This window comes from Musca domestica, unplaced genomic scaffold (genome assembly GCF_030504385.1).
Source record: "Musca domestica strain aabys unplaced genomic scaffold, Musca_domestica.polishedcontigs.V.1.1 80, whole genome shotgun sequence".
Classification (NCBI taxonomy): Eukaryota; Metazoa; Arthropoda; class Insecta; order Diptera; family Muscidae; genus Musca; species Musca domestica.
The window spans coordinates 1,671,501-1,685,727 of NW_026712410.1; the positions used below are offsets into that span (position 1 = coordinate 1,671,501).

The 14,227-nt window shown below is 33.6% G+C and overlaps 1 pseudogene; it reads left to right on the forward strand.

The window, feature by feature from the left end:
* Positions 1–12,553, forward strand: part of LOC131806660 (uncharacterized) — a 153,436-nt pseudogene extending 140,883 nt beyond the window's left edge.
* The last annotated feature ends 1,674 nt before the right edge of the window (positions 12,554–14,227 follow it).

Here is a 14,227-nt window from a genome sequence, read left to right on the forward strand (position 1 = left end):
ATCTCCAGAGTTGTATTTATGCCTTGCTAAGAATATTTTGAATAGTTCAATGCCGTATTCGATTTCTTGAATTTTTTAAATAATCTACTTTTTAAATTGGGTAAACGTATCAGTACAGGCGTAAACCACGCGGACCCTGGTCTATAATTTGCTTAACAGTAGTACCGAATAAGATAAAGCAGAATTAACTTGATCATAGAATGTTGAGACACTGGAGTCAATAAGCGCCATATATTGTTCGATAAAAGAGTGCGAAGTTCGATAAGTTTGTTTTTCCCAAGCTACGCCTTTTAATTAAAGCATTAGTATTATGGAATCGAAGTGTTTAACGAAGAAGAGAAGACTAAATCATTATCTGTCTTTAATATTTAAAATGTCATTCACTTCGTACAAGCAGGATTCAAATATAAATCCCAAAAGCATCTAAACAATTGGGTATGACGAGGTAACTAATCTAAAATATTCTCACCTGAGATCCAGGTACACAAGAAGGTTAAAGTCACCCATACATATTAACGAAGAATTATCCGTAAGAAAGAAGACACTTTACAATTAGATTGTCATGGCTTATTAAATTTCATGTCCGAATTAGGAGCATTAGAACAAGTTAGGAATACAGTGTTACCTGTGATATTTAGTTCAGCGCAGACAAATTCACTAATGGATCAGCAAGAGACATCAATCATTTCTGAAGGAATTGAGTTTAGGGACTGCTATCAAAACTCCGCCTCCTTTTTTCATTACTCGATCCTTGCTGTAAACTTCATAATTGTCAGAGAAAACTCAGTGTCAAGAACATCAGATTTTAGCCATGTTTCAATAAAAGCAATATTTTAAATTCACAAAGTACTTTAAGGAATACGTTTCTCAGTTTTATTTAATCCTCCAACATTTGGTAAGGATCCCACAACCATCAATTAGTTTTTTTGACGCTGTTAAGGTATTCACAGGCCTAATGGAATTAGAGCGCTCTAAATAGAAATTCTTTTACAAGGTATCTTCCGGGCCAAATGAACTACTAGCATAATGTTAAACAATCAGAAGGAACAGTTATTTTGAATGACGAAATTGTCACTCTGCTGAGAGAACGAAATTTAAAGATGTTTTAATCTTGATCAGTTTACACCATTTAGATTAGATTTTATATACTGCGAATGTTGTCAGCTATACAAACCACTATGAAGAACTGAGAAAACTATTTTAATCAAGGATAGAATTGCTAGAAACGTTGGATTAATTGTATAGAAGTTTTTAAAGATTATATTGAAAATGAAATATTTTTGAAAACTATTTTCTTTCATTCATAGCTAAGAATTTCCGAACCGCCCTCGTACTATACTGTGAAACAACAATGAAAAAAGTTTCGTTCGTCCCAGAATTGAGTTTTTTATACTACTAGCTAACCCGGGCGCTTCGCGACCCTTATGATTTTATATGCATTGAAAATTTTATATACGATATTTTTCTGTTAAAAAAGATAAAGTCAAAAATATAAAAACGTAATTATTTAATACATTTATGCGTACACAAACAAATACCTACCAACGCGTGAATATGCGTGAATATGCAAGGAAAGCTGACCATAGAAAAAGAAGGAACATGCCAATTTAGTCCTCATAACGACGGGTTGTCCTTGGGATTGATTAATTTTATAGCAAATGTCAAGCGTGCTGGAAACTGCAATCTTTTGAAGTTAAGTGGCATTTCTGTTGCAATTAGAGAATTCGAAGAAGCAACATACTTCCCCGTAATAATCCGTTCCTCAATAAAATTGTTGTGTCCTTTTTTACTGTTAGCCTTATACCATTGCAAAGGCTTTGTGGGTCATGCTTCTTAATAAAATCATATCCCTACTGGACCAAGTTCAATACAATTGTAAAAATTACTTTTACACCAATTCCGCCAAACCATCCATATTTCATTGAAATTGGAGGTATATACCGTGTTTGGGTGCATCAAATGTGTGAAATCGGCCGAGAGTATGTATATGTATATATCCAAATCTTAACAGATTTCTAATTAATTTGTCAAATTTATTTTTTAACAAAATTCGCCACACATACTGAATTTCATTGGAATCGGACATACATATCGGTATGGTGCATAACATACATTAAAGTGGCCGAAATATATGTATGGGAGCTATACCCAAACCTCAACCGATTCAATATAATTTGGCAAATTTTTTTGGTATCAATTTTGACTCTCTATGCCGAATTTCATTGGAATTGGATATCTTTATGGTGTGTGCATCTAATATATGTGATCGGTCAAAAATATATAGAAGCTATATCCAAATCTGAACCGATTTCAATATAATTTGATCAATTTATTTCGAATCAAATTCCCGTTACACATTCCTAATTTCATTGAAATCTAACATAACATCGTGTTTGAGCATCAAATAAACGAAATCGGGCCGAAAATATATGGGAACTATATCCAAATCTGAACCGATTTCAATATAATTTGACAAAATATTTTTGTTCCAAATTCGAACAATTTTTAGGAGTTACCTCCGTTTCTGATTGCTATTTCTCCAGTTCCAAGTGGATTTCAACAAGCTAAAAAGCCGTAGGATGGCCGGGCCGAACTTTGAATACCCTCCACCATTTGAACGAATATCGTTAAATCTTAAAAAATACCGAATATACCTATATTGGGTTCTACAAGACGTGAACCTACATAGGCAATGTTTCATGAGCCACTAGCATTTCAAATTCAAAACTTGAAATAATCGTGAATAATGTGCTAAACTCATCAAAAATACCGTATATTATGGAGGTACCGTTATATCGAGCTATACGAAGTCCTGGGGCCTGCACAGATAATTTTCTGTCATAGGCCGTAGTATCCATTACGAACTTCAAATACCAAATTTGAAAACAATTCCGGTCGAGTAATGTAGTATCCATTGCGAACTTCAATACCAACTTCGAAACAATTCCGGTGAGTAATTTCGCTAAAATCAGCAAATACCGAATATCGGGAGGTTCTGTCATATGGGGGCTATATGAAAACGTGGACATATATACCCATTTACGAACTTAACCTGCCTACTGGCAAAATAAACATGTGTACAAAATTTAGCCCTCTATCTCAATTCGTTGAAAGATAGCAGGATTACAACAGACAGACATCGCTAAATCGATTTAGAATATTACTCTGATCAAGAATATAAATTCTTTGTTGGGTCTGACATGAGTATTTCAAGGAGTTACAAAACGGAACGACAAAGTATGGTGGAGGGTAGAAAAATGTATATAGCCTATGTTACTTTCAGGCGATGTTGTAGCATACCTGGACATTTCAGGAAAATCTGTTCAGCTGTTTTCGATTCCATAAATTACAAACATACAAACATTTTCCTGTTTTATAGATATAGATATCATGTTCATGTTTTCAATTTAAAATTTATCTTCTGTTTATGACCACAAATTTATAAGATGCCATATTCTGCATATTTCGTAATAAGATTTGAAATGTGTGTTTTGTTAATTGTTAGAGATTCGTTGATTGCCATGGTAGAAAAAAGAAGGTAAAGACATGCAATTATATGTTTAGAACTTTTTTAAAATTATTCCTTTGACAACATCTCATTGTCAAAATGTATATTAATGAATCCATCGTATATACACAAATTAGAGATGGGATACCTAATTTCAGTGAAGTAAAATTTGACAAGTTAAATAACAGAAAAATGCAGGATGGATACGCTAATATGAATTACTTTCCTTCGTATTTACCGTGTTGATTACTTAATTCTGGAGTATTCCCCCATTGGCTTAGCTTCATATTGCTCTAAATTGCAGAATATAATGTTTTCAAAACGAAACTGACACGAGACTTTAAAACATTCATTTATATATTTATATAGGAAATAATTTATCTATAATATACTCACACTACGTTATGAAACAAAGGACTGCAATGAGTATTTTTGAGTAGGTTTGATGACACTTAGAGGAAATACATCAAATTCAATCAGTCGGGTCAGTCGGTGTGAGCAAATATAAATTGACCGAAGAGCTGTTGAATTGTTCATAACGGGGCGATCATCTAGTATGAGTGTTTTGGTTTGATTCATCCTAGTTAAGTGTGTGATTGATTTAATAGAACACATATGAATCGAATCTGAGCGAAATCATAATTTAGTAAAATTACAAGCATATTATTACTAAAACCGTCCCCATTAAGAAATTAGTACAAATTATATTTATAATAAGACAATTTGAAATTTATTTGGGTTTTATATACATAAGACTTCAGTGACTTTTCTCTAGAAAGAAAAATCATTATTTTTAATAAAGAAATACATCAGTGGTATTTATAAACAAAAGTGTTTAAATATTTATTGTTTACAATATTGGTCAAGATTTTTCACACAAAACTTCGACCTTTCGTTCACCTACACAGTGTGTGCAACATTTATTTTAAAAGTCAAAATAACTGCCCCAACTTGATTGATGATTGGGTAAACAATGATGCTGAGCGAACTCGATTGAAAGAAAGTAATCACATTTGTGATTGATTTTTTTAATACTCGTTGCAACCCTCGGTTATGAAACTGTTCCTGTAATAAGTAGTCGAATATCTTCCAAGGCAAACACGTATTTCAGACAATTTTAAATAAGGTAAGCTAAAGCTCAGTCATTTTTTTTGTCGTTCTTACTCGAGGCCTATATAAGTGTTCCTAAGGAGCACATGGGAGGGCAAAGGAATGATAAATTCAACCTAGGGGTATCCATAAAACAATAACGACGTAGCCCAGTAGCACAATAACAATATAAATCCGTGTTTCGTTCTCTTTATTTGTTTAATAAGGATACAATCCTTTGTATAGTAAAAGTTTATGGGCGATTGTGGAATTAATAAAATAAATATAATATATATATGTATGAAAAATATAATGTTAAATGTCGTATGTGCATTCAAACGAAAAGTAAATTTTGTTTCCTCCCTCATCCGAGGTACGCTTTTGTCCACAATTGGAATTTCGACAGAAAACTGAAACAAAAGAGGAAATATGTTCAAATTGTTTGTAACGACAAAATTTTTTTGACAAGTGACCACTGAATTTAAAAAACAGAAAAATACAAAATACATATAAAATGTCAATATTTGTACAAAAAATTCAAAACATCTTTGGAGAAAAAAATAATTTCTTTTTTTTATTATTAATGCTTATTTCATGTACTTTCGTACAAATTCTTACAAAAGTCAACAAACAAAAAAATTGAAAAAAGAATGATGTTACTATGCCGTACGAACGGGTTAATGCGTGTACCTAATTCTGAGAGCGAACAAAATGATTGAAATTGCAATGAGAACATATCATAAATCATTTCAAATAAGCATTTCCAGTCTCCGAATTTTCTGTAATTTAATTAGTCAAATTTCACTGCCTAGAAAACGGGTTCCCATCTCTGATTTGTGAAAATAAAATGGATTTATGAATATGAAATTTTGACAATAAAATGTTGTCCAATAAATAATTTAAAAAAAATGTAAACGAATTGATTGCATGATTTTACCTTCTTAATTCTACCATAGAAAATAGAATTACTTTTAAAATTATTTGAAAATGATAGAACATTTCCAAACATAAGAAAAGTACGGATTTGGGACATAATTGGTACGGATTTGGAAATTAGGCACCTTTATTCTCTCAGACATCATATAAAGTATTATTTGTATTTTGCAGCCAAACGCCTCTTCATTACACTAGATGTCTTAACAAAGCTGTTACAGAGATACTGCCTGTGCCAAAACAATATAGATGTTGCTGAAACTACCAGATTTTCCCCTCGAAGAAACCGAGACATTTCAGCTACAGGCCATTTTAGCTCACAACAGTCCGCAGCGTCCTCATCTCGTCTGAATAGGCTCGCAGATGTTGTCTGGTAAAAAAATACTATATGATCTGCACACACATCGTACGATTGTTTTGGTACAATCAATCTCAATTCGGCAATGCAAAGTAATGTCCCCACACCCTGCAGTGGTATAGATGCTGTTTCACATTGAACATGCCTCGTGGTCAACTGGCGCAACAATGCAAGTTTATGTCACACAATTTGCAGAACTCTCACCATACAACGCTGAGACAAAATACACGTTCGGGGTGGTCCACGTACGATAAACATGCTGTCATTCAATATAAGGTAATTTATGCAAATTGTGAAGCAACATTCAAAATAATAATAATAATCTTAATAACTTTATTTTGGCTTAAGGCCATTGAAAACATCAGTGTTTTATTTTTATAATTTGATTTTTATTTTACGATATTTCGACTGTATTCGACAATATCTTCAGAGAAAAAAAATACAAAGATACAAAACAATTAACAATATGATATAAAAATTTGTATTACGATATAAAAATATGTATTTGAAAAAACAAGATGCCACACAATATTAAACGAAATCTGCAAAACTTATAGCTATTGGTACAACATCATGGTACAGACTTAATCAATGAACTAATTGAATCTTCAACAATAATAAATACAAAACAGCGGAGGCAGCGCAGTGGAATTTTTAAACAAGATAGAAACAAACTCACATACAAGTGACTGCGTGGATGTTTCTTCAACTTGAAGAACTCGATGAATTCTTAATTGAAAATGTGCTGGTATTCTTGGCAATATTTTGTTATGATAATTTTTGGGATAGGCAAGAAGTAAGTGTGATTCTCAAGAAAAAAATAGTTTCCCGGAATCAGGGTAAAAATACCTACCTCTGGAAAAAAAAAATCGAAGAGTTTTTACTAAACTAGATTTGTTCCACCGCAAGTCACAAAATATCCACCTCAAGCCGGTCACTGGTGCACACGTACTGTGCAAACGCCATCCTAACAAATTATGACAACTCGGTTCGATATCTTCTAGAAAAACACACAAAAAACAACAACCACCTGTCCCTTGCAATGCATGCTGCTTTTTTATTTTGTACACAATCAACCTGAACCCACTGCCTCTCTCCTTTTAAAGTTCACAGCAACATCAACTCGGTTCGAAATCTTCTAGAAAAACACACAAAAAACAACAACCACCTATCCCTTGCAATACATGCTGCTGCTTTTTTATTTTGTACACATCAAACTGAACCACTGCCTCCCTCCTTTTAAAGTGCACAGCAACATCAAAATCGTATGCTATTGCACACACAAATCACCAAACAAAAAAATGTTATACCATAGAAAAATGAAGAAATAGACAACGAAATGCTCTCACCGTTTATCTTCGAAAAAATTTGATCAGCAGATGTCGTCTATATCGTTTCAGGGGTTGAGTGGGAATATTGAAGTCACTCAATTCTTAAATGTTAAAAATAACAAAAACTGTAGGATATGTGTCAGTTGAATATTGTTAAATAATACAGGAAATGTGAAAAGTACGCCACGACATACAAAAGGTTCCGGAATAACCAAGTGAAATCCTTGAACAAGCTAAAAAGCCGTAAGTTGAACGAATTTGGAAATTTTCAAAAACTAAAATCTGTTAAAAATTCTGTTAAAATCTTAAAAATACCGAATATAGCCATTATATTTGGGTCTACAAGACGTGGACCTACATAGGCATTGTTTTCATGAGCCATTACCATATTCAAATCGAAACTTGAAATAATCGGTGAATAATGTAGCTAAACTCTTCAAAATATCGTATATATGGAGGTACCGTTATATCGGAGCTATACGAAGACCTGGACCTGCATTGACAATTTTCTGTCACAGGCCGTAGTATCCATTACGAACTTCAAATACCAAAATTGAAACAATTCCGGTAAATAATGCCGCTAAAATCATCAAAATACCGAATATTGGGAGGTACAGTTATATGGGGACTATATGAAAACGTGGACCTACATGGCCCATTTACTAACATAACCTGCCTACTTAACCCATTAACGCCGACTCCCTTATTTGTGGGAGAAAAATGTTGAAACTTAGTGGAGGATGCCATAATGTCACTCATATTCCGCGCACAAAAATTCAGCCCTCTATCTCTACCCCTTGCTTGTGCAGGGGGTGATGCGTTTTCGCACCCTTCGGCGTTACAGAGTACAATTTTAGTACTAGAAAATGTTTTAATAAATTAATAGCATTGTAAAGGAAAATGCATGAATTAAGTTGGAATTTTAATAAAATTATTCAAAAATTAGATGATAATATTAAAAAATAGTGAAGCAATACATGTCCCAAAGGTTGCCCGTTATCATACCCTCCACCTTGGAAAGGAGGGTATATTAACTTTGTCATTTCGTTTGTAACATCCCCAAATATTCGTTGAAGACCCCACAAAAGTATATATATTCATAACTAGCACAAAATTCTAAGTCAGAGAGAGAGAATTGTCTTTATAGGTACACAATATCGTATATCGCCCCATATATCGGCACATTCCGATATTCGGTATTTTTAATTTTTTTTTTTGAAAATATATATATTCAAAAAATTTCTGGCAAATTTAATCGAGATCGGATCAGATTTGAATATAGATTCCATATATATCTTCATACAATTTCATATTTATTGTGCACCAAATTTTAATTTTTATGAAGCGCTGCCAATCAAAATAGCTGCCCGCCGTCTGCTCTCTGTCACGATCTCTTAAAAAATATCTAAAGAAAAAAAGAGATTTTAAATATATGTATATATATATATATATATATATATATATATATATATATCAAATCTCTTTAGATATTTTTTAAGAGATCGTGACAGAGAGCAGACGCTGTGACAGCTGTTTTGATTGGGAGCGCTTCATTAGCGTTCGCACATATGGTTAACCGAAAATACTTTTCTTAGTAAAAAAGTACCCATTAGCGCCGACGGGTGCGAAAACGCACAGCACGTATATATGCAAAGACGTTTATATTTTATGAGTTAAATATAGTGCAAAGGTCTTCCGATCCATACCAATAAATATTTAAAAAGTATTATTTTTCTATATGTTTTCTTTCTATAATAGGTTTATGTTTTGCATGTGGGAAAATCTGCATTTGGCGATGCGTTTATCGTCATGTAGGTGACGTCTGATGAAAAAACAGCCAAAGTCAAATAAACAGACCCATCCACCTACTATCTATTCCAAGAAACAGAAAAGCGATATCAAATATGAAACCGTTTCTATGCATGCTAAAAAACATCTCTATTTTTGGTGCGTTTTCGCACCCGTCGGCGTTAATGGGTTAACAAAATATATGTGTGTGTAAAATTTTAGCCCTCTATCTCAATTCGTTCGAAAGACAGCGTGATTACAACAGACGGACATCGCGAAATCGATTTAGAATTTTACGCTGATCAAGAATATATATACTTTGTTTGGTCTGACAAGAGTATTTCGAGGAGTTACAAACGGAATGACAAAGTTAATATACCATCCATAGTATGGTGGAGGGTATAAAAACGATAAATATATTTTAAGTCGAGTGGGTTGAACGCGTAAATCAGCATGTTGACTTTGCAAAACATGATGAGAGCCACCTGGATGAAAAGGCAAAACTAACTTTTCGTTGTCTATATCTTCATTTGTCTATGGTTATACTCATTTTCACTCTTAGATCTATTTTGAGCGAAGAGTAGACTCCGTTAAAAACTTTGAGCAATCCTGCTCGAGAGCAAATTTCGCTTTCGAGTGAATATGAGCAAATTTGGGATATGTTCTTAATCCAATTACTGCCGTTTTTAAAAAAACCAAGTACAAAAGCAGTAAGTTCGGCCGGGCCGAACTTTGAATACCCTCCACCATTTGAAACGAATTAGAAAATTTTCAAAAAAAAAAAAAAAAAATAAATAAATAAATAAATAAAATCCATTAAAAATTCAGTTAAAATCTTTAAAATACCTCATATCGGAAGGTGCCGATATATGGGGATATACGATATTGTGGACCTATATAGACAAATCTCTGTCTGGAGGTAAAGTACTCAGAAGGGACTCCTTGTCTGGAATTTCAGACAATTCCATTAACAAATGTGACTAAAATCATAAAAATACCGAATATCGAGGGTACCGTTAGATTGGGGCTATACCATATCGTGGACCTATATAGGTAATTATCTTCCAGGGGATAAAGTACTCACAAGGAACTCTTTGTGTGGAATTTCAGACAATACCATTGGAAAATACGGCTTAAATAATCAAAATACGATATCGTTAACCTATAAAAGAATTCTCTGTCATGGTGTAAAGTGCTCACAAAGAACTCCTTGTGTAGAATTTCAGGCAATTCCGTTGAAAAATGTGGCTAAAATTATCAAAATACCGAATATCGGGGGGTACCGTTATATGGGGGCTATACGATATCGTGGACCTATATAGATAATTCTTTTTCAAGCAATAAAGTACCCGCAAGGAATCCATGTGTGGATTTTCAGACAATTCCGTTAAAAAATCTGGTTAAAATCATCAAAACACCGAATATCGGGGGTACCGTTATATGGGGGATATACGATATCGTTAACCTATAAAGAGAATTCTCTATCATGGTGTAAAGTGCTCACAAAGAACTCCTTGTGTGGAATTTCAGACAATGCCATAAGAAAATGTTGCTAAAATAATCAAAATGCCGAATATCGGGTGGTACCGTTATATGGGGGATATACGATATCGTTAACCTATAAAGAGAATTCTCTGTCATGGTGTAAAGTGCTCACAAAGAACTCCTTGTGTAGAATTTCAGGCAATTCCGTTGAAAAATGTGGCTAAAATTATCAAAATACCGAATATCGGGGGGTAATGTTATATGGGGGCCATACGATATCGTAGACCGATATAGCCCATCTTCGAACTTGACCTGCCTGCGGACAAAAGAGAGATCTGTGCAAAATGTTAGCTTCCTATCTTAATTCGTTTTGACTGTAGCGTGATTACAACAGACGGACGGACATGGCTAAGTCGTCTTAGAATTATACGCTGATCAAGAATATATATACTTTGTTGGGTCTAAAATGATTATTTCGATGAGTTACAAACGGAATGACGAACTTAATATACCCTCCATACTATGTATGGTGGAGGGTATAAAAAAACAACGTATCTTATCAGTTCCCAGTTTTCTAAGCGTTCACTTTCTACGGGAAAACAGCAGGTTAACCCCTGGTATTTTTTTATACCCTCCACCATACTATGGAGGGTATGTTAATTTTGTCATTACATTTGTAACTCCTCGAAATACTCATGTCAGACCCAACAAAGTAAATATATTCTTGATCAGCGTAAATTTCTAAGACGATTTTGCCATATCCGTCTGTCTGTCTGTCCGTCTGTTGCAATCACACTATCTTTCGAGCGAATTGAGATAGAAGGCTAAAATTTTACAAACGTATTTATTTTGTTAAGTAGGCAGGTTAAGTTCGTAAATGTGCCGTGCAGGTCTTCGTATAGCCCCCATATAACTGTACATCCCAATATTCAGTATTTTGATGATTTTATCGTTATTATTCGCCGTAGTAGTTTCAAATTACGTATTTAGAGTTCGTAATGAAAACTATAGTCTGTGACAAAAAATTGTCAAAGCAGATCCAGGTTTTCGTATAGGCCCCATATATCAGTATCTCCCTATATTCGGTATTTTAACGATTTTAGGTACAATACTCACCTAAATTGTTTGAGATGTTGTATTTGTTTGATGATTTTAGCTACATTATTCACCGTTTATTTCATGTTTCGAATTTAATTAAGTATGGTAATGGCTTGTGACAAACAATGCCTATGTAGGTGCACGTTGTACAGACCCTAATATAACTGCTATATTCGGTATTATTAAGATGTTAGCAGAATTTTTAGCAAATGTTATCTTTTTTCGAAAATTTCTAAATTCGTTCTAAATGGTGGAGGGTATTCAAAGTTCGGCCCGACCGAACTTACTGCTTTTTACTTGTTATTAGTTACTTTTGACTCTATTTTCATTCTAATAGATCTGCAAATCGAACATATTGTACCAAAAGTCACGAAAGCTGTCAAAAACTTACTAAGAAAGAACAATTGAAAAAGGCTATTAAAGACTACGGATCGACAATAATAATGTTCCACATCACTATATCACTAGCATCATTGGGAGGTTTCTACGCATTGATTTCCAGGTAAGTCCAAATGTCTAACTTATTTACTTACCTGCTTCACAATTTAAAAAAAAAAATACGCCAAATCAATCAATATTTGTGAATCAGGTAATTTTCAAGCAAATTCTATGGTAAAATATATATGTTTACTTACAGTGGCATTGATGTTACTGCGATCCTAGATAACTGTGGATATGCACCCGAGGCTCTTAAGACGAATGTTGCAAAAGGAGCTAGTAACTTTGTCATCGCATATGCCATTCATAAATTATTTGCACCAGTCAGAATTAGCGTTACGTTGGCAACGACTCCATTTATTGTAAGATATTTGAGGTCAAAAGGGTTTCTTAAGCTCAAAGCTTCGAACAAATGGAATAAATGAAAGCAGCTAGTCCATTCAAATTTTGTAATCGATCTATTGAAGACAACTCTGTTGAATTCCAAATAAAACTAATTGAAAGGTATCAACCTTTCGCATTATAGCCTGGAAAATAGTGTTAATTCGAAAAATACAAGATTCTAATGAAGGCTGCAAAAACATCATATGCTCAGTTAAAATATAGAAAACCTGGCATATATATATATATATATATATATATATATATATATACATATATATATATATAATAAAAAGTATTTTTTTATTTATTTATTTTGGAAAATTCTAATTGAAGAAAATCTAGAAAGTTTGCATATTTTCTATACACGCTGTTATATGGTTGCCATACCCAAATGGGTAGAGAACCGTCTGACATGGACATATTATAAACAGTTAATGTATACTTTTTAATATATATGCTATACTAGGTGACCCAGTCCGTGTTCCTGCCCCATTTAAGTTTGAGAGTTAAAATCCTTAATAATATAGCATATAAGTTAAGTATTTTGGGTATTTGTAGGGTGTTGTTACACCTTCTTTATTCCAGTTCTCTTATCAAACTAACTTATTAAGATACTTAAAGCTATGAATAAACTTATAATTATTGTTTCCTACTGCTGACTCTGCGCCTTTTGTGGAGTATTATATTGCAATACGTTGAATAAATGCTCGTATGTTTGGTGTTGGCTAAGCAATGATGATGAATATAATTGCTGACACTGTGCCTCGTGTGGAGTGTTGCATTGCAATATGTTGGACGAACAATTATTATAGTTCGCCATCGTTTAACCAAAGTATTAGGGTGGGACAATGGAGATTGTGTTAACTCCTCCCTTACTTAAGTAAGAGCCGTCCTCGGGTCTTTTGTAGCTATCAATGACAGCTTCAATAACATCGCGTTTTACTGTTCGTCTTCGACACAATTTGAATGAAATATAAAGACTGATGATTAAAATAATGCTTATAAGTCCAGAGACCGCTGGACCGGTTATTGTCCTGTTCTTCACGACATCGATGTGTTGTAAGTTTTCAAAATTTAATCTTTGAAGATACGGCAGGCTCAATATCTCTTGATGACTTGTGATATTAACTATAGTAGATATAGCCGACGTCGGTACCATCTTCTGGTTTTTGTATATGGAGTCATTAATACTGATTTCATCTTCAAACGTAATCAAATATGTACCGGTAATTATTGTTGCGGTTCCTTCTGGGTTTTTATAGTGGCTCTGTTGTCTCCAATGGTTCAAGATGACTTGGTCTTGTGCTGCAGTGTGCTATAGTACCCGAATGAAGCTGTTGAGAACAAGTTGGTTGAGAATATTCTTGAGAAAATGATGAAGTTAGCGTTGAGGTACAGTTTCCTATTGCAATTATACGATTTCCACAATTAGCGACGCCCGTGGTGTCAGCAAGATGTAGTATTGTGCCATTATGTTGGACTGGGTGCATAATTATTTTCTTACATACTAATTTGGGCTTGGGATATTTAATAAAAAAATGCAACATTTCATTATACAGTAGGACCTTAATTAGTGATACTTCTAGCAAGTCTGTTACAGTTGTATTTGTTGAACTTATTTGTAATAATTCATTTACATCATCGGAATCTAATAGCGTAGGATTAATTACATCCGCAATTGTAATTCTGTTTCGAGCAAGTAGTATTTCGTATAAATACCCTGTTTTAATTTTGTTGACAATATCTGTTAACTTATTTATCTGATCCTGTGTTTTAGAGTTGATTGAAACCTGTTTGTTAATTGAATTTATAAGT